Consider the following 23,663-nt stretch of genomic DNA (forward strand, 5'->3'; position numbering starts at 1 on the left):
TTGTTTGGATTTTAATGCTCGTCAAATGTCTTGTTGTATAGTTATTTGGTTATGTGACTGTTTCTGCACCTCTCAAGGGTGGGAAATGAGGCTCCATGACACCAAGCACCTAAGTCACCAGCACAGAGCACAGTGTGGCCTTCCTGTGAGAACCTGTTACTCAGGGTCTCGGGTCAGTTCCGATCTCTGTTTCTTCCTTGCTAAGCAACCTTGGACAAGTCACTTATCCATTCTGAGCCTCAATTTTTCAATTTATGAAATGGGGATAGTACTGTCATAAGAGAGTTGTGTAGGTTACTAATACTAATTTACAAAGGCATAACTATTCTATATGCAGACACTGTTTTAATCACTTCATGTACATTAAATTCACTCGTGTATCAGGAGATTGAGAGCAAGTCTCAGGCCTGTCACCAAGTGGGCACTGGGGGCACATCTAGGAGAACAGGCAGGACCCTGGATCTAGAAGACATGGTAACTGGAAAGACGTGTTATCTAGGCATGTGGGAGCTGCAAAGGAGCCCAGAAGTAGGAGTCTCACAAGTGGTAAGTGGGCAGGAGGGGAGATTCAGATTCATAACAGGTTCTTCTTACCCTAGGTTCAGGTACAGGGTACCTGGAATGCTCCTGGGACCTGGATACAAGATGCTGTGTCAGAGGGGCAGTTTGGCTAACTTGGCCCTACTGGGCTGGGGTCTGAGGGTCTCACAGGGGAAGCCTCTCTCCCGAGTGTCTTGGAAACTTAGGGTCTTGGATCTGCATGAAATTCTCATGTCTGCCTGGGCAAATCTGGCCCATCCTTTTGGCAGGAGGGTCAGGGGAAGCTTCAGCACTGGGTTAGGGCCCAGCTTCTGTAGGTTCAGAGACATTTTCTTCACTCCTAAAAGCAACCATATCCTCCCTGTGCTCATCAGGCAGTGAGGTAGGACCCTAGGGAGTCCTGGGGCTGGCTAGGGGAACTGGGCTTACCCTCCTGGTGTGGGTTTGAACATAAGCCAGGAGTGGGAAGAGGTGAGAGATTGCTTTTGGGGTCCCTCTAGGGGTCTCACCCTGGGTGGGTGATGTGTATGTCTCCTTGCCTTCCCTGAGCTCTGGCCAGGATGAACTGTCCTCAGGTAGTAGGACCAAAGGACTGTTGGAACTTGGCTCTGGGTCAGCACAATAACACAGTAGCAAAGCCCTGGATGTGTGCAAGGGTTGTGGGGATAGAGAGAAGTGAGAGGAAAGAGAAGAAAGATCTCTCTGGAAATGGCCACAAGGTGGAATTGACAATGTTTGGGAAAGGCCGTCAGTCAGCTGCCAAGTGGAGTCAGTGTCCCAATAGCCCCCAGCTCTCTGAGCACGTGGGGTCTCCCCTATAAGACTGTCTTACACAGAGCAGGGGCCCAGTGATTAACTATTGAAGGAATCATATTAGTGCCCTCTGAAAGCTTTTGTAGGCTTCTGTCCCTTGTGATTTCAAAGCTTTCACCCTCTCATTGACTTCCTACTATATTCTCATCTCTGGTTTGTGGAGCTGCCTCTGATCATCAGAGCATTTGCTGGCCAGAGATAATTGACATCAGCTTTACCCAGTGGGTGAGCAAGACGGCCCAAGCTCAGGTAAGTAGCATCATCTCTCTCCCCAGGTTCACTTTTCCTCCTAGTACCCTTCCCTTGGAAATGGGGTTTCCAGAATTTATCATTTATGGTATTGAAATAACCTAAACAGAGGAGCAATGAGGAAGATTTCCACCAAGAGAAGAAAAGGGGAGCATCCTTCACACCATACCCTAGGCCTGGCCAGCATTTATCAATGATTTTTTAGAAGAAGGCAAGCTAATTGGGCTGTGGCTGACCACAAGGAGGTGCTGGGAGCTGACAGACTTAAGGCTTGGAAAAAAAATCACTGGGTTGGGAGACTGAGCCAAAACCAACAAGAAGACATTTAAAAACTGTTATGAAAACATTGTAACATTATGAGAGACAAACCAGGAAGAAAAAAGTCCCCCATGTGCCAATTACCGATCATTCATCGACTAGGTTTTTCTTTTCTTTTCTTTTCTTTATTTTTTTGGTCCTTCGTGTTCTTATGCGTATGTATGTATGTTTGTGTAGGGGTAACCATAGTGTATGTACAGTTCTGTAGTCTTTGTACACAGCACATTTGCATTATTTTGAAAACATAGCTAAATATGGCTCCTTCTTGTTTCTCATCTGTAATTGTGAATGAAATGGTCTAGTGTTGACTTGACCCTTTTATAGTAGCTGGGCACTCAGGTAGTTCCCGGTATCTTTGGTATAGGTGAAGCTGCTGTTCATGTATTTGTATAAAGAGCTCTGTATTTCTTTTGAAATATCCATAAGGTGAATATTTAAGAGCAAAATTTATGGCCACAGGCATTTTTATGTTTCTTGATATTTTGATATAGTGTTATCACATTGTCTCCAAGGGCATCTTGTACCTCCTTGTAATCAACAAAATTAACATATCTTAAAAAGTTGAGGGCAGCGCCTATGGCTCAGTCGGTAGGGCGCCGGCCCCATATACCGAGGGTGGTGGGTTCAGACCCAGCCCCGGCCAAACTGCAACAAAAAAATAGCTGGGCGTTGTGGTGGGCGTCTGTAGTCCCAGCTACTTGGGAGGCTGAGGCAAGAGAATCGCTTAAGCCCAGGAGTTGGAGGTTGCTGTGAGCTGTGTGAGGCCACGGCACTCTACCGAGGGCCATAAAGTGAGACTCTGTCTCTACAAAAAAAAAAAGTTGAAGTCAGCTTTCAGGCCTGGTTTGTGGTGACATGGCTAAACGCACCAAGAAGGTTGGGATTGTCGGTAAATAGGGGACCCGCTATGGTGTCCCCCTCCGGAAAATGGTGAAGAAGATTGAAATCAGCCAGCACACCAAGTACACTTGCTCCTTCTGTGGCAAAACCAAGATGAAGAGACGAGCTGTGGTTCCTGCATGAAAACAGTAGCTGGTGGCGCCTGAAACTATAACACCACTTCTGCTGTTATTGTAAAGTCTGCGATTAGAAGACTGAAGGAACTGAAAGACCAATAGAAGCTCTCCCTTTTCAGACAACACAAGCCACTAATAAATGGGTTAATTTATGTAACAGAAAAAAAAAAGTTGCAGTCAGATTGTTGGCTAGGACTATGATTATAGCAAAGCTGGATTGGGGCCACAGAATCCACTTCCAGCTCTTTTATGTGGCTTTAGGCTGACCTCGGCTCTTCATCATGTGAACCTCTCTGTAGGCTGCCTGAGTATCCTCATAGGAGAAAGAAAGCCCGAGAGAACAGCACAGGGTGGAAGCCAGGCTCTCTAGCTTAATCTGAGAAGCTGCTTCCTATCACTTTTATTCATATTCTTTTTGTTAGAAAGAAGTCACTATAGCCAGCCCATATTCAAAGGGAAGGGATTACACAGACTGTCATTACCGGAAGTGGGTTTCATTGGGGGTCATCTTGGAAGATGCTTACCACAAATAATGTTGATCTTTACACAAATACATGCATATTGCCTGCCTGTATTTCTTTGGGCCAAAGAAATTTGATGAAAGATTTCTTTGGTGAAATCTGCCAATTTTTTATTGGGTTGTCTTCTTATTGAATTTTAAGAATTCTTCATATTCTTTATACCAGTCTTTTGATAGATATATATTTTGTAAATAATTTCCTCCCAGTCTGTGGCTCAGCTTTTCATTTTGTAACAGGGTCTTTTGAAGAGCAAATGTAAATTTTGGTGAAGTCTAACTTACTGAGTTTAAAATTTTTTAGTTGGTGTTTTTTATTGTGCCCTATTTAAGAAATCTTTGCCTAACATAAAGTCACTAAAATATTCTAGGTTGTTTTCTAGAAGTATTGGCTCTTATGTCTAAGTTAATGATCTATTTCAAGTTAATTTTTTAATATGGTATAATAAGAGTTGAGATTGATTTGTTTTTCAGTATGGCTACCCATTTGTTCTAGAACCATTTCTTTAAAAAATTACTATTTTCCATTGAATTGCCTATGTTGAAAATCAGTTGTCTTTTAGTTATTTTTTCCCACTTACACTGGATGGTTGATTTTTTAAAAATTAATAAGCTTATATTATGAAACATGTATATCATGTATAGCATTGATGCATTTGATTTCTTTTAATTTTGATTGTATACTTTTTTATTTTTGAGACAGAGTCTCACTTTGTCGCCCTTGGCAGAGTGCCGTGGCATCACAGTTCACAGCAACCTCAAACTCGTCGGCTCAAGAGATCCTCTTGCTTTAGTTTTTCATTATTTTTGGCAGAGACAGGGTCTCACTCTTGCTTAGGCTGATCTCCAACTCATGAGCTCAAGCAATCCACCCGCCTCGGTCTCCCAGAGTGCTAGAGTTACAGGCCTCAGCCACTGCACCCAGGCTTGATTGTATGTTTTAAAAAATTTGTATAGTCATATGTTCAATATTTTCCTTTGTAATTTCTTCTGTTGATTCAGTTGTTAGGAAATCATTACTTCTTTATAGTTGGGATAAGTATGTTATTCTTGATCATTTTTACAAAATTTGAAAACTATTTTATTTTATTTTATTTTTTGAGACAGAGCCTCAAGCTGTCGCCCTGGGTACAGTGCCGTGGCTTCACAGCTCACAACAACCTCCAACTCCTGGGCTTATGCGATCCTTTTGCCTCAGCCTCCCAAGTAGCTGGGACTACAGGCGCCCACCACAATGCCTGGCTATTTTTTGGTTGTAGTTGTCATCATTGTTTGGCAACCCCGGGCTGGATTCGAAACTGCCAGCTCTGGTGTATGTGGCTGGCATGTTAGACACTTGAACTATAGGCGTCAAGCCTTGAAAACTATTTTAAAACAAAAGTAATATAGTCACATTATAGAAATTTTGGAAAATGAGATTTTAAAAATATTTATGTTTCCATTACTATAATATATATTATTACCATTTTTGTGTTTTTCCTTTTAGATTTTTAATATGCATATTTCCTACAAAGTCGTACATAGTAGGTTTGTGTTAAATGATTTTATTTTTTATTTTATTTATTTATGTATTTTTTGAGACCAGAGTCTCACTTTGTTGCCCTTGGCAGAGTGCCATGGCATCACAACTCACAGCAACTCCCAACTCTTGGGCTTAAGTGATTCTCTTGCCTCAACCTCTGGGTAGTTTGGAGTAGCTGGGACTGTAAGCGCCCGCCACAATGCCCAGCTATTTTTTTTTGTTGTTGTAGTTGTCCTTGTTGTTTGGCAGGCCCGGGCTGGATTTGAACCTACCAGCTCCAGTGTATATGACTGACGCCCTAGCAGCTGAGCTACAGGCGCCGAGCCTGTGTTCTATGATTTTAGATGATTTATTTTCTTAATTTATTTGGAACATATCATAGTGTATGGAATAGATTATATGTGGTAGATTTTTACTGTTTGTCCAGGATACCTCACTTGGGAACAGAAGGGTTTGTAATAGGATTTCCAGTTGCAGTATACCAACCCTATGACCACAGTGGCCAATCAGTGCATGGGCACATAACTCTCAGGTTGCCAGGCAGAATACCTTTTCCCTTGGCTTACCTGTTTTTTGTTGTTTTTTTTTATCTCTCTCACCACTCTTTCTTAGTCCTTTACTCACTTCTTCTCTTTTATTACATTACTAAGTGTTGGAGTTCTTGAGCATTCATACTTTTCTTAGCTCACTCTGTACTTTTTCCTTAAGTAAACACTGAAATTTTTTTGAACATAAAATTTCTCCATCACTGTTTACTAAAAAGTATTGATAGTTCCACCTTACATGTATGTGTGCATCTTGTGAGCACTTTGGAATTCATAGCTGTCTAGGAAGTACTCTCATATTCAAAATGATTGAGAAGCATTAGGACATTCCCCAAGGTCTCTTCTAGCCTGATGGAGCAATATTAAAAATATTTAACACCCAACATAGCAGGGTGTATTGACCAATCTGAATATATGTACTGGACCAATCAGAATAGAAGCCTGCTAGGACAGGGTGCCCTTGGGTGCTGGGCCTTAGCCCTTTAGTGTCAGGATCTTAAGAGTGATCAGAGCATCCCAGGGAAAGGCCAAGACAACCAGGGCAGCCAGAGGGTGAGTGTGGGAGAGGGAGAAAGGTGCAAGGTAGGAGTAAGGCAGGGAGCTTGGGCAGTGGCTGTTCATCTGTGGCCATAGCAGTATTTCAGCATCTCAGTTGCAATGCACATGGCCCAGCCTTGCAGCTATTGCACTGAGATCACATAGAATGCCTGCAACACAGGCTTGGCCTCTTGCCTCCGAGCAGCTGACTCTGTATGGCCACCTGGCATCAGCACATGCACCTTTCTACCAAATTTGACTTTAAAATGCTCCATGGTGCTGGGCAGTTTTCCATCCAGGTGGTAAACCTGTGAGTCTCCAAAATGTGTTTTGGTCGAATTCATTCATCTCCTCCCAGCCTGTGTGCAGGTGAGCTGTGTAAGGAAAGAGGGCCAAAATTGGGGTCAGGAGCCTGGTTCTCCGTTCATGCTCAGCCCTTCTGTTCTTTGTCCTGTATGTTCCTGGGCAAGTCGCTTTATCCCTGTGACATGAGTTGGTGGACGGTAAAACAAGATGCTGACTTCTGCCTTCACAGGGCCATATGAGGCTTAAATAAAATAACATGGGGAAGTGCTTTGCAAACTGTAAAGTGCGATGCACACATACATGAGTCTGTTCCATAGATTGAAGGATCTGGCTGCTCAGCATGTTTCTGATTCTGATTAAATCACAGATTCTGTATCTGCCATTTATTTAAAATGTTTTCTGACTCCTGAGATGTGACTATAAAATATAGTCACATCTATAAACTAAACTATAAAATATAGTTTCAGCTTTTTGTGGGTAGGGGGAGTGTGGGCTGCAGAAAGTGTGATCTTCCTTTCCTCTTAACCCTACAGAATCACACAAAATTAGAGCTGAAATGGGCTGCTAGAGAGTACCAAAGCCGCCTCCCTCAGTTTATAAATGGAATCACTGAGATCCAGAGAGGGCCTGCAAGTGGCCCGAGGCCACATCATGAGTTGATGGTGGAGCCAGAAGCAGGTCTTCTGATTCCTAGACCTTCTCATCACAGCATGTGATGAGCCTGTGGCAACCTGCTCATTCCAACAGCAGTTACTGAGTCCTTACTAAGTGCTGGCCTCTGTGCCAGCCATTTAGGAGGTAGACAGGTGCAGTTCTGCTCTCACATTGCTTGTGACTCTGGGCAGAGAATGCACTTTTTAGAGTCCTGAAAGGGGGTCAGATAAAGTTCTCTCTCCATCAATTTGGCAAACTCCTTTGGAGGTGGGGGCAGTTTTTGAGAACAATCAAAAAGTCTGGTGATGAAGATTAGCCAGAGATGCTGCCCTACCACCAGTGAGCCACCACGTGTCCTCACCTCTGTCCCATTTATATTTTGTAACCAACTCCTATCATATTGCCAGTGGGGAAGCTTAGGTTCAGAGAGAAGCAAGGACATGGCCAGTGTCATGGAGCTGGAAAGTGCCAGAGTCACTCTGATGGAAAATAAGCTGTGGTTCTAGAACCTTGTAGGTCTGGTGAACTGGCTTAATTCAGGAAGAAAGAGCATGGGCTCAGGTGCTTGGGAGATCTGAGTTCAGATCCCATCTGTGTGACTTAGGGAAGTTACCCTTGTAGTGACCCCCTTTTTTTTTTGTTGCAGTTTGGCCGGGGCTGGGTTTGAACCCGCCACCCTTGGCATATGGGGCCGGCGCCCTACTCCCTGAGCCACAGACGCCACCTGTGACCCCCTTTTTTATGGGCAACATAGAGATAACAGGATACTTGCCTTATGGGGTCCTGTGAAGGTGACATTAAAGTGACTGAGGGTAGAAGTCCTGGTTAGTGCCTGGCATGAAAAGGGCACTCCATAAATGTTCCTCTGCCCTGCCCCACCAGCCTTGATGTGGGTGGCCTGGTAAGCAACAGAGGGCCAAGCAATCCTGGCTCCCTGGAGCACTGTCCTTTCCTTCCAGGAGAGAGGCCTGCAGCCTTTCCCCCGCTGAACAATAACAAGGGCTAAGGCAAAGGTGAGCTTTGTTGACAGTTCAGGCCTGAAACCACGGGCCCTCTCCCTCAATTCTCTTTCCCTCTTCTCTCCTGTCTGGTCTGTCTCTTTTTCCACTCTGAATAGGGTAGAGACTACCCAAAGCCCTACGGGCCCTGCTTGGAAACCAGAGTGGCCCACCATGCCTGACTGCGCAGGTGTCAGTGCTGCTGGGTCTCTGCTGCATTCCAGCTTGTATGTCAGCACCTATAAAAATCTTCCAGGTCCTGGCTTTGAATAGCCCCATGGCTGCCTGGGAGCAAGGAGGCTGGCTCTGTTTTGCCTGTCAAATCAACCACTTTGTCTGTCTACGGGCAGGTAAGCCAGGTCCCCTTACATAATACCAAACTGGCCATCACTGTCAGGACTGACACTGCCAGGCTCAGGCTGAACAAACAGTCATTCAGGCCCTCCAGGAGGCCAAGGCCATACAGCAGCAGGAGCTGCTATTCTTCAGGAGCCATCTAATGACAGGCTCTGAGCAGATGCTTCTACTCCATGGGGAAGGAGCTGGCTCAGACTTGCCTCTCCCAGCCAGAGAAAATCCTCCTTTCTTGGCTGTTCAACCTTCCAAAAGACTCCCACTTTGACTTCTGCCCTCTTGGGGTAAATGATACAATTGACGCAGGAGACAGGCAAAGTGAGAGAAGACAGGCCTTGCTACACAAAGAACCCATGACTATATATTGGACATCTCATTGCCTGCCTGATTTTCCTCCTTTTGCTGTAACTACTTGGAGATTTGAGACAAATTTAGCATTGGTGGTAATAATTAACTCATCCCAGTTGTCTGGCAACATCCTCTGATCCTTCTAATTGATTCTCTTAGTTTTAAATTCATCTTTCTTTAAAGTACTTTTTATTGTGGTAAAAAACATGTAACATAAAATTTAACATTACTGACATCAAGTATGTTCAAGTATATTCACAATGCAAATATATTCACAATCATCACCATTGTCTAGTTTGAGAATATTTTCGCCATCCCAAAAGGAAACTCCTTACCCATAGGCACTGCCCATTCTCTAACCTTTAAGAAACCACAAATGTCTTTGTGAAATGAATAGGGGGTATGAGTTTGAAATAAAAATAATAAATAAAAGAATAGACAACTCAAATTTAATTGCATTAGCTGGACACATTCGGCCTTTATTCCACATTCAATTTTGTTTCATACTCTTTTATTCATTTAGGGACTGAGCTATGGCTCGTTCTAATCTGCCTGTGTCATCCTAAATTCCTTCCTTTCTTCTCCCTCTCTCTTCCTCTCTTCAGACTTTCAGACCTACTAATCTAACGGCCCACTTACTGTCCATCTACCTATCTGCCTATCCATTTATCCAACTCATCTATCACCTATCAAAAATCGGTCTGGGTGAGTATTTCATGAGGAGAACCCCCCGGGCAATTGAAGCAGCTTCAAAAATACACTACTGGGACTTGATCAAACTAAAAAGCTTCTGCACAGCTAAGAACACAGTAAGCAGAGCAAGCAGACAGCCCTCAGAATGGGAGAAGATATTTGCAGGGTATATCTCTGACAAAGGTTTAATAACCAGAATCCACAGAGAACTCAAACGCATCAGCAAGAAAAAAACAAGGGATCCCATCGCAGTCTGGGCAAGGGATTTGAAGAGAAACTTCTCTGAAGAAGACAGGCGCAAGGCCTTCAGACATATGAAAAAATGCTCATCATCTTTAATCATCAGAGAAATGCGAATCAAAACTACTTTGAGATATCATCTAACTCCAATGAGACTAGCCTATATCACAAAATCTCAAGACCAGAGATGTTGGCGTGGATGCGGAGAAAAGGGAACACTTCTGTACTGCTGGTGGGAATGCAAATTAATACATTCCTTTTGGAAAGATATATGGAGAACACTCAGAGATCTAAAAATAGATCTGCCATTCAATCCTGTAATTCCTCTGCTGGGCATATACCCAGAAGACCAAAAATCACAACATAACAAAGATATTTGTACCAGAATGTTTATTGCAGCCCAATTCGTAATAGCTAAGTCATGGAAAAAGCCCAAGTGCCCATCAATCCACGAATGGATTAATAAATTGTGGTATATGTATACCATGGAATACTATGCAGCCTTAAAGAAAGATGGAGACTTTACCTCTTTCATGTTTACATGGATGGAGCTGGAACATATTCTTCTTAGTAAAGTATCCCAAGAATGGAAGAAAAAGTACCCAATGTACACAGCCCTACTATGAAACTAATTTGAGACTCTCACATGAAAGCTATAACCCAGCTACAACTTAACAATAGGGGGAAGTGGGAAGGGGGGGTGGGTAGAGGGAGGGGGATCGGTGGGATCACACCTGTGGTGCATCTTACAGGGGTATTTGCGAAACTTGGTAAATGTAGAATGTAAATGTTTTGGCACAGTAACTGAGATAATGCCAGAAAGGCTATGTTAACCACTGTGATAAAAATGTGTCAAATGGTTTATGAAGCGAGTGTATGATGCCCCATGATCATATCAATGTATACAGTTATGATTTAATAAAAAATAAATAAATAAATAAATAAAAATCTATCATATATCTATTATTTATCAATCCAAAAGCCATCATCTGTCCATCAGTCACTTATCTATTATGATCCAGTTATCTATCTATCTATCATATTCCTACTCTCCAACCATCTAGTCACGCCTTTGTAAATCTACATCACCTGTTCTCAGACCTGTACATTAGAATGGCTTAGGAAGGTTTTAGAATCTGCAGATGCCTGAGCCCTATCTCAGGCCAAAGGAAATGGAATCATTTGGGGTGGAGGGCTGGGCATCTGCATAGTTTTAGTTCCCCAGGTGAGTACGTGTTGTGAAGGTTGAGAATCACTCACTTAGTTCCAAGTCAAGTACATAAATTAGCATGAAATTAAGGCTTCTTTAGTTCCACATGGGAGCTCTAGGAAGCCTGCACTTCTTCCTTTTAAAGTAAGTGACATGTGAGTATTGGCCATGGTGGGAGTGGAGAAATGAGCTCAGTCAGATGCAGGAAGGGGAAGACCCTGGGTAAGCCAGTTGAGTACCAAAACATGGGACTGAGAAATCAGGCAGCCAGATACTCATCCCTTTTTGGTTTTTGAATAAAAATTTGTTAACTAACCCTACAATAATAATAATAATGATAATAAATAACCACTCACTTAGATTAATCTCTCTGATACTTCACCTTCTGCAAAAACTTCTTACGCCAGAGTTGGTCTTTTTTTAAATGTAAATAAGCATTTTCTACACTAAGTTTTATCATCTGTCTTTAGCAATACATATAAATGGCTTTCTGTGTGCTTAAGAGCATCATTTAGAAAGTTTCCAAGTATTTTATAAACATATATATCACATTTATTTAGTCTCCCTATTGGATTTTGATTAAGATTGTACTGAATTAAAAAATGAGTTAGGATTGGCTAGGTGTGGTGGCTCACACCTGTAATCCTACCACTTTGGGAGGCTGAGGCTGGCAATCACTTGAGCTCAGGAGTTTGAGATCAACCTGAGCAAGAGTGCAACCCTGTCTCTACTAAAACAGAAAAAATTATCTGGATATTGTGGCAGGCGCCTGCAGTCCCAACTATTTGGGAAGCTGAGGCATGAGGATCTCTTGAACCCAAAAGTTTGAAGTTGTGATGAGTTTTGATGATACCACAGCACTCAACCCCAGGGCAACAGAGTGAGACTCTGTCTCAAAAAAAAAAAAAAAGTGAGGCGGTGCCTGTAGCTTAGTGGGTAGGGTGCCAGTGATGTTGGTGGGTTCGAGTCTGGCCCGGGGCCTGCTAAACAACAACGACAACGCAACAAAAAGAAAAAAGGAATAGCTGGATGTTATGGAGGGTGCCTGTGGTCCTGGCTACTTGGGAGGCTGAGGCAGGAGAATCACTTACGCCCAAGAGTTTGAGGTTGCTGTGAGCTGTAATGCTACGGTACTCTATGTAGGGTGACAGCTTAAGACTCTGTCTCCAAAAAAAAAAAAAAAAAGTGCATTAGGGAAAACTTATGTATATTTGGCATATATTTAATTAAATTTAAAGTTTTAAAACTTCAAACATAAACAGAAGAAATAGTATGATGTCCCCACTGGTACCCATTACTGAACAACCATCAATCCTGTCCAGTTCTGTCTCATCCAGACCCCCATCTTTCCCTATTTTTGTATGATTTTGAAATAAATCCCAGACATTATGCAAATTCATCCATAGGTATGTCAGCATATATCGCGAAAAGATGAAAAAAACCCAATACTATTGTACTAAAAACAATAACAATAATTTCTTCATATCATCAAAGGCAACTTGATGACTTATTAAAATTCAAAGTTTAAATTTACAGTGGTTTTGTTTTTATTCTTCCAATTTTGGGGGGATGGGTTTTGAGTTGTCTTATGTCTCATTTAGTACACAAATTTCTGCTACATCTTTTATTTTTTCTTTCAATTTATTGTTGAAGAAACTGTATTATTTGTTTTGTAGACTTTTCCATATTCTGGATTATATTTTTATGATGTAGTTTAACATGTTTCTCTGTCTTCTTTCCCAGAAATTGTTGGCTGGGGCTAATAGTTTGTATAATATTGAACCTTCCAATTCATAAACATGCTTTATTAATTTGTTAGGTTTTCCTTAATGTCTATCAATGAAAGTATCTATTTTCTCTATAAAGGTTTTACACATCTTATTAAAATTATTCTGAATATTTTGTCTTTTTACGTAACATAAAATGATAGCTCTTCTGAAATTGAGTTTTATGTTTGTTTGTTACTGATGAACATTAATGCAGTTTTTAAAACATAATTTGTATTCAGAAACTAATTAAACTCCTTTAAAAATCTAATAATTTATCCTAACTTAGAGTTTTTAATATAGAATTTTGAGGGGAGACAAAAACATTTAGACCACCAGCAAGTCTCATTTTCTATTAGGACGTTTTTCTTCGATAGATTTTGCTGTTAAAATCTTTTGGGTTTGCTGTTTCCTTTGTGAAAATACTTAATGTACATGATGATTGTAGCACTACTGGGTCTTGCATTTCTTCTTAAGTCACTTTTCAAAAATTCACAGACTTTCTATTTTTAGAGCCATTTAGATTCATAGCAAAGTTGAGCAGAAAGCGGAGAGAGCTTCCACAGACCACGACCCTACCCCATAAGACACATACAACCATCAGCTTCCCCGACTAGTGTGGTGCATTTGTTACAATTGATCAACCCACATTGACACATCATTCATTCTCAGCTAACATTCACAGTTTGCATTAGGTCTCACTCTTTTTTTTTTTTTTTTGGCCGGGGCTGGGTTTGAACCCGCCACCTCCGGCATATGGGACCGGCGCCCTACTCCTTGAGCCACAGGCGCTGCCCAGGTCTCACTCTTTTTATTTTCAATGTGTGTGTTTTGAAAAATGTATAATAGCATATACCCATTATTATAGTGTAATACAGAATATTTTTTACCACTCGAAAAATCCCCTGTGCTCCACTACTCATTCCTCCCTCTCCTCAACCCCAGGCAACCAGGGATCTTTTTACTGCCTCCATAGTTTTGCCTTTTCCAGAATGTTGTATAGTTGGAATCATCCTGTAGATAGCCTTGAGACTGGTTTCATTCAGCTAGTAATATGCACGTAAGTTTCCTCCATGTCTTTTCATGGGTTACTGGTTTATTTCTTTTTTAATCACTGAATAATATGCTATTGCATAGATGTACCAATTTACTTATCCACTCAGTTATCGAAGGATATCGTGGCTGCGTCCACATAGCATTACTCCATTTGTGCTGCTATGACAAAATATCACAGATTAGGTCCTTTTTTAATTTTTTTTTTTGAGACAGAGTCTCACTATGTTGCCCTGGGTAGAGTGCCGTGGCATCACAGCACACAGCAGCCTCCAACTCTTGGGCTTAAACGATTCTCTTGCCTCAGCCTCCCAAGTAGCTGGGACTACAGGTGCCTGCCACGACACCTGGCTATTTTTTAAGACTAGGAAATTTTTGAATAGAAACTTATTTCTCATAGTTCTGAAGGCTGGGAAGTCCCCGATCAAGGCACAGGCAGGTTTGGTGTCCAATGAGGGCTGTATTCTCTGCTTCTAGAGGAGATGGTTCCTTGTCAGTGCATCCTCCAGGGGGAGGGACAAGTTGTGTCTTCACGTGATGGGAGGGACTGATGGGTCACAAGGGGCAAACTCCCACTGTCATGCATACTTATAAGAGCACCTAATCCTATTTTTAAGCCCTCACGACTCAATCACCTGAATGCCACACCTCTTAATAATAGTGCTGCATTTGAGATTAAGTTTCAACATGAATTTTGGAGGGGACAAAAACATTCAAACCATAGCAGTAATTATGAGTAAAGCTCCTATAAATATTAGTGTGCAGGCTTTTGTGTAGACCTAAGTTTTCAGCTCATTTGAGTAAATACCAGGAGGCACAATTACCGGCTCACAGGGTAAGGCTATGTTTAGTTTGTGTGTAACTGCCAAATTGTTCTCCAGAGTTTTTGTACCATTTTACATTTTCACCAGCAATGAATGAGAGTTTCTTTTGTTCCATATGCTTGCCAGAATTTGGTGTTGTCAGTATTTTTGATTTTTGCTGTTCCATAGATATGTAGTGGCATTTCATCATTGTTTTAATTTGCAATTCCCTAATGATGTATGATATTTGCCATCTGTATGCCTTTTCATAGGTATTTTTCAGATCTTTTGCCCATTTTAAAAATTGCATTGTTTTCTTATTGTTGAGTTTTAAGAGTTCTTTGTATGTTTCAGAAAACTGTTCTACTAGATGTATCTTTTGAAAATTTTTTTTTCTGTTTATGGCTTGTCTTCTCATTCTCTTGACGGTGATTTTCACAGAGCAGAGATTTTTAATTTTAATAAAATAACTTATTCATTTTTTTCATGGATCATGCCTTTGATGATGTATCTAGAAACTCATTGTCAATCCAAGGTCATCTAGATTTTCTCCTATTATCTTCTGAGAGTTTTGTAGTTCCCTCTTGAGTTAATTTTTTGAGAAGACTGTAATGTCTGCATGTAGATTCTTTTTTTTTTTGCACAAGGATATCCATTTATTTCAGTACCCTGTTGGAAAAGATTGTTCCTCTATTAAATTGGTTTTGCAAAGATCAGATGATTATATTTGTATGCGTCTATTTTTGTGCTCACTGTTATGTTTCATTGATCTATTTTTCTATTCTTTTGCCAATACCACATTGTCATCTTGATTACTATAGCTTTATAGTAAGTCTTGAAGTTGAATAGTGTCAGTTCACTATGTTCTCCTCCAATATTGGGTTGGCTATTCTGGGTCTTTTGCCTCTCCATATAAGCTTTAGAATCAGTTGTCAACATCCACAAAATAACTTGCTTGAATTGTACTGAGGCTCGGCACCCGTAGCACAGTGGTTACAGCACCAGCCATACACACTGAGGCTGGCAGGTTCAAAACTGCCCAGGGCCAGGTAAACGATGACAACTGCAACAACAACAAAAAAAATAGTCAGGCATTGTGGTGGATGCCTGTAGTCCCAGCTACCTGGGAGGCTGAGGCAAGAGAATTGTTAAGCCCAAGAGTTTGAGGTTGCTGTGAGCTGTGATGTCACAGCACTCTGCTGGGGGTGACAAAGTAAGACTCTGTTTCCAAAAAAAAAAAAGATTGTATTGAATCTATACATCAAACTGAGAAGGACTTCTTTCTTTCTTTTTTTTTTTTTTATTATTATTTTTTTTTATTGTTGGGGATTCATTGAGGGTACAATAAGCCAGTTAGACTTCTTTCTTTCTTTTCTTTTTCCTCCCTCCCTTCCTTTTTAAAAAAATTTATTGTTGGGGATTCATTGAGGGTACAAGAAACCAGGTTACTCTGATTGCATTTGTTAGGTAAAGTCCCTCTTATAATCCTGTCTTGCCCCCAAAAGGTGTGTCACACACCAAGGCCCAACCCCCCTCCCGCCTTCCCTCTTCTGCTCTTCCTTTCCCCACCCCTCCCTCCTTCTTTCTCTCTCTGCTCTCCCTTTCCCCCACCCCTACCAGGTCATTAAATGTCATTAATTGTCCTCATATCAAAATTGAGTACATAGGATTCATGCTTCTCCATTCTTGTGATGCTTTACTAAGAATAATGTCTTCCACTTCCATCCAGGTTAATACAAAGGCTGTAAAATCTCCATTTTTTTTTTGCAGTTTTTGGCCGGGGCCAGGTTTGAACCTGCCACCTCTGAGACATGGGGCTGGTGCCCTACTCCTTTGAGCCACAGGCGCTGCCAAGTCTCCATTTTTTTTTTTAAATGGCTGAATAGTATTCCATGGTATATATATATCACAGCTTATTAATCCATTCCTGGGTTGGTGGGCATTTAGGCTGTTTCCACATTTTGGTGATTGTAAATTGAGCTGCAATAAACAGACTAGTGCAAGTGTCCTTATGATAAAAGGATTTTTTTTCCTTCTGGGTAGATGCCCAGTAATGGGATTGCAGAATCAAATGGGAGGTCTAGCTTGAGTTCTTTGAGGTGTCTCCATAGTTCCTTCCAAAAAGGTTGTATTAGTTTGCAGTCCCACCAGCAGTGTAAAAGTGTTCCCTTCTCTCTACATCCACGCCAGCATCTGCAGTTTTTTGAGATTTTGTGATGTGGGCCATTCTCAATGGGGTTAGAAGGTATCTCAGGGTGGTTTTGATTTGCATTTGTCTAATAATTAGGGATGATGAGCATTTTTTCATATGTTTGTTAGCCATTCATCTGTCTTCTTTAGAGAAGGTTCTATTCATGTCTCTTGCCCATTGATATATGGGATCGTTGGCTTTTTTCTTTTTTTTTTTTTTGTAGAGACAGAGTCTCACTTTATGGCCCTCAGTAGAGTGCCGTGGCCTCACACAGCTCACAGCAACCTCCAACTCCTGGGCTTAAGTGATTCTCTGCCTCAGCCTCCCAAGTAGCTGGGACTACAGGCGCCTGCCACAATGCCCGGCTATTTTTTGGTTGCAGTTTGGCCAGGGCCAGGTTTGAACCCGTCACCCCTGGTATATGGGGCCGGCGCCTTACTGACTGAACCACAGGCGCAGCCCAATCGTTGGCTTTTTTCATGTGGATTAATTTGAGTTCTCTATAGATTCTAGTTATCAAGCTTTTGTCTGATTCAAAATATGCAAATAATCCTTTCCCATTGTGTAGGTTGTCTCTTTGCTTTGGTTGTTGTCTCCTTAGCTGTACAGAAGCTTTTCAGTTTAATGAAGTCCCATTTGTTTATTTTTGTTGTTGTTGCAATTGCCATGGCAGTCTTCTTCATGAAGTCTTTCCACAGGCTGATATGTTCCAGTGTTTTTCCTATGCTTTCTTTGAGGGTTTTTATTGTTTCATGCCTTAAATTTAAGTCCTTTATCCATCTTGAATCAATTTTTGTGAGTGAAGAAAGGCCAGTTTTTTTGAGACAGAGCCTCAAGCTGTCGCCCTGGGTAGAATGTTGTGGCATCACAGCTCACAGCAACCTCCAACTCCTGGGCTCAAGCAATTCTCTTGCCTCTGCCTCTCAAGTAGCTGGGACTACAGGCGCTAGCCACAACGCCCGGCTATTTTTTGGTTGCAGCCATCATTGTTGTTTGGCGGGCCCTGGCTAGATTCTAACCTGCCAGCTCAGGTGTATGTGGCTGGCTCCTTAGCCCCTTGAGCCACAGGTGCCGAGCCCAGTTTCAGTCTTTTACATGTGGATATCCAGTTCTCCCAGCACCATTTATTGAATAGGGAGTTCTTTCTTTCTTATTTTTTATTGCTGGGGATTCATTGAAGGTATAAAGAACCAGGTTGCATTGATTGCATTTGTTAGGTAAAGTCCCTCTTATAATTGTGTGTCACAGAAGTACTTACTTCTTAACAACATTCAGTCTTCCTAACCATGAACATGATTATAGCTCTCCATTTGTTTTTAGTTCTTTCATTTCTTTTGTGAAAATTTTGTAGTTTTCTTCATATAGATAAGGTACGTTTTCAAATTTGTATCTAATTATCTCTTTTTGGTCTAATGTAAATGGTATTTTATTTTTTTATTTTTTTTGAATGTTAAAACTCTTTAATACTGTTTTCATGAATAATTCTTAGAAATTTCAAAATGAATATTGTTAAACACATGTTTCTGGAAAGGTACAAGGAGGTTCTGAAGTAATAGCTATAAAAGATGTTCACTGACACAAATTTTTATGTTTTACTCCCCAAATAATGTGTAAGTAAACTGTTCCCATGTTAACCAAAAAGCCCACCACCCACCCAAATGAAGAAATTCTGGACTCACATTGGTGACATATTCGATATCCTTCCAAAGTGGTATTTTATTTTTAATTTAAAATCCCACTTGTTCATTGCTGGTATATAGGATAGCAATTGACTTTTGTATATCACTCTTGTATCCTACTACCTTGTTCTAATTGATTACTAGTTCCAGGCGGGTTCTTTTGGGTCAGTTCTTTGGGATTTTATACATAGACAATCATATCGTCTGTGAACAAAGACAATTTTATTTCTTCTTTCCCAATCTGTATATGTTTTATTTCCTTATCTTCTTTCATTAGTTGAGACTTCCGTTGTCAGTTTCTAATTTAATTCTATTAAAATATGAGAGCAATAATGATATGATTTTTCTAATTTTAAATTTGGTAAGATGTATTTTATGGCCCAGAATGTGGTCCATCTTGGTAAATGTTCCGTTTGAGTTTGAGAAGAATATGTATTCTGCTGCTGTTGAATGAAGTAATCTATAAATACTTAGTTGTCTTTATAGTCTTCTGTGTATATTTTTGAGACTCTTTTATTTCTTTTTTTTTTTTTTTTGTAGAGACAGAGTCTCACTGTACCGCCCTTGGTAGAGTGCCCTGGCGTCACACGGCTCACAGCAACCTCTAACTCTTGGGCTTACGGGATTCTCCTGCCTCAGCCTCCCGAGCAGCTGGGACCACAGGCGCCCGCCACAACGCCCGGCTATTTTTTTTTTGTTGTTGCAGTTTGGCCGGGGCTGGGTTTGAACCCGCCACCCTCGGCATATGGGGCCGGCGCCCTACTCACTGAGCCACAGGCGCCGCCCGAGACTCTTTTATTTCTTGATGAAACATATTAAATAAAGTTTTAAAAATTATTCTGTTAATCCTAATAGCTTAGATCTTTGCAGTTGTGATCGGCCATCTTGTTTTCTTGTGTGCTACATTTCTGACGGTGACATATTCATTTTTATTTTATTTATTTATTTATTTATTTTGGTCGGAGCCAGGTTTGAACCCATCACCTCTGGTATATGGGACCAGCCACCCTACTCCTTGAGCCACAGGTGCCACCCCGACATATTCATTTTTAATAGAAATTTTATCTTTGGGGATTCCTTAACCTTCATATTCTCTTCCTTTCTTTTAATAAGCAGAACTACTCTTCCAAGTTCTTCTTATTCCTTTCTATATAAAAGCCAACTTGTCCTTATATAAAATTATTAGTATACAACATTTCTCACTCTCAAAACTCTGCACAGGTTATTTTCTTATCTTTCACACTATTTCTGCAGAAGACAAATTTGAAGTTAAACTGAGTTTTTTTCCTTTGTGGTAACTGAGTTTTTATTCTGTGTGAATTTTTTCCTTTTTATTACTCTTGGATATAAATATTTTTCAGAACGTGGTTAGATGGAGCCTCTTTTATTACCTTTGCTCAGGAAATGATTAAATGTTTCAATCCCCACATAGTCCATTCCCCCCCAACCCTAGAAAGTTCTCTTTTGTACCTTTTATAATCAATTGCTCCATTTATTTGAAGGATAAAAATTAAGTGAATATTGGCTTTATGCTTGTTTTTCCTCTACATCTATCATTTTGACTTTTGCTAAATTTTCTGCAGCATTAAAAGCAGTTTTTCTTTTCTCTCTCTCTCTCTCTTTTGAGATAGAGTCTCACCCTGTCACCCTGGGTAGAGTGCGCTGTGGCATCATAATTCACAGCAAACTTAAATTCCTAGGTTTGAGTGATCCTCTTGCCTCAGCTTCCCAAACAGGTGGGACAACAGGCACTTGCCACCACACTGGCTAGTTTTTCTATTTTTAGCAGAGATGTGTGTCTTGCTCTTGCTCAAGCTGGTCTTGAACTCCTGAGCTCAAGTAACCCACCCACCTTGATCTCCCAAAATGCTAGGATTACAGGCATGAGCCACCACACCCAGCCTAAAAGCAATTTTTGATGGCCTGTAATAATCCATCATTTCCCTATTGCTGAACATTGTCAGTGCCCTGTCTGTATCATAAGGGCACTTATTTCTGCACACTGGAGGCTGGGGACATCTGTGACTTTCCTGAGGACTTTTTTCTGTCTATGAGAGTATGCTTAGCTTGCATAAAATAAGAGTTCCATGAAGTTAACAACCCCAGTAGCCATATAAAACCATGATAGATTTAGAGTTGGTGAGTAAATAAAATAACTCAGCTTTCTCAATTGTTGGGTGGGATAATTCTGAGGTATGGTCTACGCTGTCACTGAAAGTCCCTCAGGGATCGATAACTCGCCCCTTGCAGACTTTCTTTCCTTCCCTGACCTACTTCCTATGCCCCTACAGGCGCTTCCTAGGATCATTTCTAAAATAAACTACACATATGACTTCTTAGCCTTGCCTCGGTGTCTTCCAGGGAAACCCAGATTAAAACAGACATTTATTTCTAATTTTTGTTATTATAATGTGGTGATGAATATATTTGTGTAGGAGTTTTTGTAACGTTCACTAATTTTTTTAGAATAGATTCCCAGAAGTACAATTAGTGTCATAGGGCATAAATACTTTAAATCTGTAGTAGATATTGCCAAATTTCAGGTAGGTTTTAAACAGGAATTAGGTAGCAGCCTACTGGTCTCTGAAAGAGACCAGTTTTGATAACTGCTTCATTTTCCATGCTTGCATGTTGCTATCATTTGAATGTCCCAGACAAAACTTACGTTGAAATTTAATGGCCATTGTAACTGTTGAGATGGAGGATCTTCAAGCAGTGATTAGATCATGAGGGCTCCACCCTCATAAATGGATTAGTGTCATTATTGCCAGCATGGGTGAGTTATTTCAGGAGTGGCATCCTGATAAAAGGATGATTTTTTTTCTGATTTCTTCTGTCTTGCACGCTTACTTTTGCTTTCCACCCATCTGCTGTGGGAAGACCCTTGTCAGGTGCTGGTGCCATGCTCTTGGACTTCTCAGCCTGCAGAACCATGATAAATAAATTTCTTTTCTTTATAAGTTACTCAGTCTGCAACAGCAGAAAATGCCCATATCCTTATGATCTTAAAGGATATGGGCAATGCAGCATTTTCTGGAATGTGTAATAATAATAATGTGTGTGTGTGGTCAATGCTGGCGGTGTGTGATTTTGTTAGGTTACCCTGACATGCCAATCTTCTTCAAATGCATCTATTCTTGTTTTGAATTTATTAACTTGTAGACTCTTGTCATTCTTGCCGGAGACTCTAACCTTAGCCACAGCCTTACTTGTGTTCACACTACTTATTTTATTTACTCAATTTATCCAAAGTTGTTTGAAAGATCCTCAATCTGATAAGCATTGTACCCCCCGGCATCAGATACAAACAGATCTGTTTGATGTACTCAAAAGTGTGTTGAGCCAGCACCCTGGACTCAAGGTTTATAATCTCAGATTCACCCCCTTTTCTCTCTGACCCTCAGAGCTGATGAAAATAAGGCTTAGAGAGAGGCAGTGACTTGCCAAGATCAAACTACAAGTTAAATATGGAGCTGGGCTCAGAATCCAGCCCCTTTGAGACCCTAGGACTAAAAACAATGCTAAACAAACAAGCACACAAAAACCTACTGGGTTCCCAACTCCCTGTCTTTGTTCATTTTTTTCTAGCTCAAGCAGGTGTTCAACCTGCTACAAAGCTTCATGATTAGGGCTCTTCCCCTCTCTCTGGGATGCTTTACCACCTCCACATCTCCTTGCCTGTGCGTTCCCAAAACATTTCTCTTGCTTCACTCTTACCTGGTTCTACCATGTCACTAGTGCTCCTTCCCTGGGGCTGGGTTTGTCTGTTTTCTGTACTAATCTGGAGGCTGCTGATGCCAGGAATGGGTCTGGATGACCACCATGTCCTTAGCACTTACCACAGTGCGTGGCCCAAAGCAGGTGCAGGGTAAACATCTGCTAAATGGACAAATAGTTGAATGAAAGAAAAATGAATGGAAGGCATTTGTTGATCTCCTTGAGTGAGGATTTGCTTGAAGATCAGCAGTCAAATTATTTAAAAACCTGTCCCACAGAGAGTTAGGGAAATGAAATAAGAATGACAGGCAAAATGGCTGCTAAAAATACTAGTGCCTCAGGATCTTATTTTTCACACCTGGCTTGGCCGGTTTTGTTTATTCAGAATCTTCTTATTTTCATGTAAATCACATTCCCTGGTATCAATCTGGCATTGACTCTATGTCTTTCCACCCTTTGGTTACAAAAAATTCCTGTGATTAGTAAGCTCTTGGATTCCAGATTTAAGAGCTCCTGTTAGGCAGAACTTCCTGTGTCAGGAGCGTGCCAAGAACACAGTATCTGAATCCAATTAAATCCTCACTGGTCAGTGTTAGTACCCCCCCACTCTGTAGGTGAAGAAACAAGGTCAGAAAGGTTGACCTATTGGTGGTCACTCAGGAAATGAGCAGTGAAGCTGGGATTTGAACCCAGGTTGTATCTTTTCACACTCCAGTTCTTGTCTTCTTCAATTTACAAAGTGGTTCCACTTCTATCATTTCAATGGCTCCCTGAAGCCAGTTGTGGGAGGACAGCAGGGATCCTAATCCAGCCATATGTGTGTGGAAGGTGAAAGAGTTAATAGTGAACTTAGAATGTGAACTCAGTCCAGCAGATCCCTTGCTCATCCTTTGCTAGGAATGTGACTGTGGAAAATTTACTTTCCCTCTCTAAGTGTCAGGGTCCTCATTTGCAAAATGAGAATTATCTCAGAACCTATTTGCTGGGTTGCCAGGGACAAGAAATGAGATAGGAGGGTAAAGCAGCCAGCAAGACTTGAGTTGTGTGTGGGAAGATGGAATCTTTCAGGTAAAGGGAAGGAAGACACCACCCTGAGGCTGCAGTGGCCAGGATGAGCGGCAGCCTCAGGAGCAGCTGGGAGCAGCCGGGAGCAGCCAGGAGCAGCCAGGAAGGGTGGCTGAACACTGCAGGCCTGCAGGTAATCTCCAGCAGAGACCTACACCCTGTCACCTGAGAGTGGTCAGAGCTGAGAGAACAGCTAAGTCCAATCTGTCTGGCTGATGCCAGTGAGGGCTGAACTCCGACCTCCTCTTTCTCCTTGGCTCCCCCCTCACATTTCCCTCATCAACCTCTCAAAGGCTCCTGTCTCCTCTTCTTCCTTCCAACTCCACTTACACACCACACCACACACACACACACACACACACACACACATATTGTACCCCCACACCCCAACACACACTCCTAGGACTCAGACACTCTGTCCCAAGAGCCAGCCTGTCACTTCTTCTAATACTTAGCATAAGCAGCTTCCTATGTAGCTTCCAGCGTCCCAGAGTTACTCCCTCATTAATTCCTTCCTTCCTTCATTCAT

General features: G+C 41.4%; 1 protein-coding gene and 1 pseudogene across 2 annotated transcripts in view; both read left to right on the forward strand.

Moving 5' to 3' along the window:
- Nucleotides 1-23,663, forward strand: part of TRMO (tRNA methyltransferase O) — a 116,429-nt gene that overhangs the window by 92,092 nt on the left and 674 nt on the right. The window lies entirely within an intron of this gene.
- On the forward strand, nt 2,776-3,248 carry LOC128569708 (60S ribosomal protein L37a-like; annotated as a pseudogene).

Source organism: Nycticebus coucang, chromosome 2, assembly GCF_027406575.1.
Source record: "Nycticebus coucang isolate mNycCou1 chromosome 2, mNycCou1.pri, whole genome shotgun sequence".
In the NCBI taxonomy this organism is placed as follows: domain Eukaryota; kingdom Metazoa; phylum Chordata; class Mammalia; order Primates; family Lorisidae; genus Nycticebus; species Nycticebus coucang.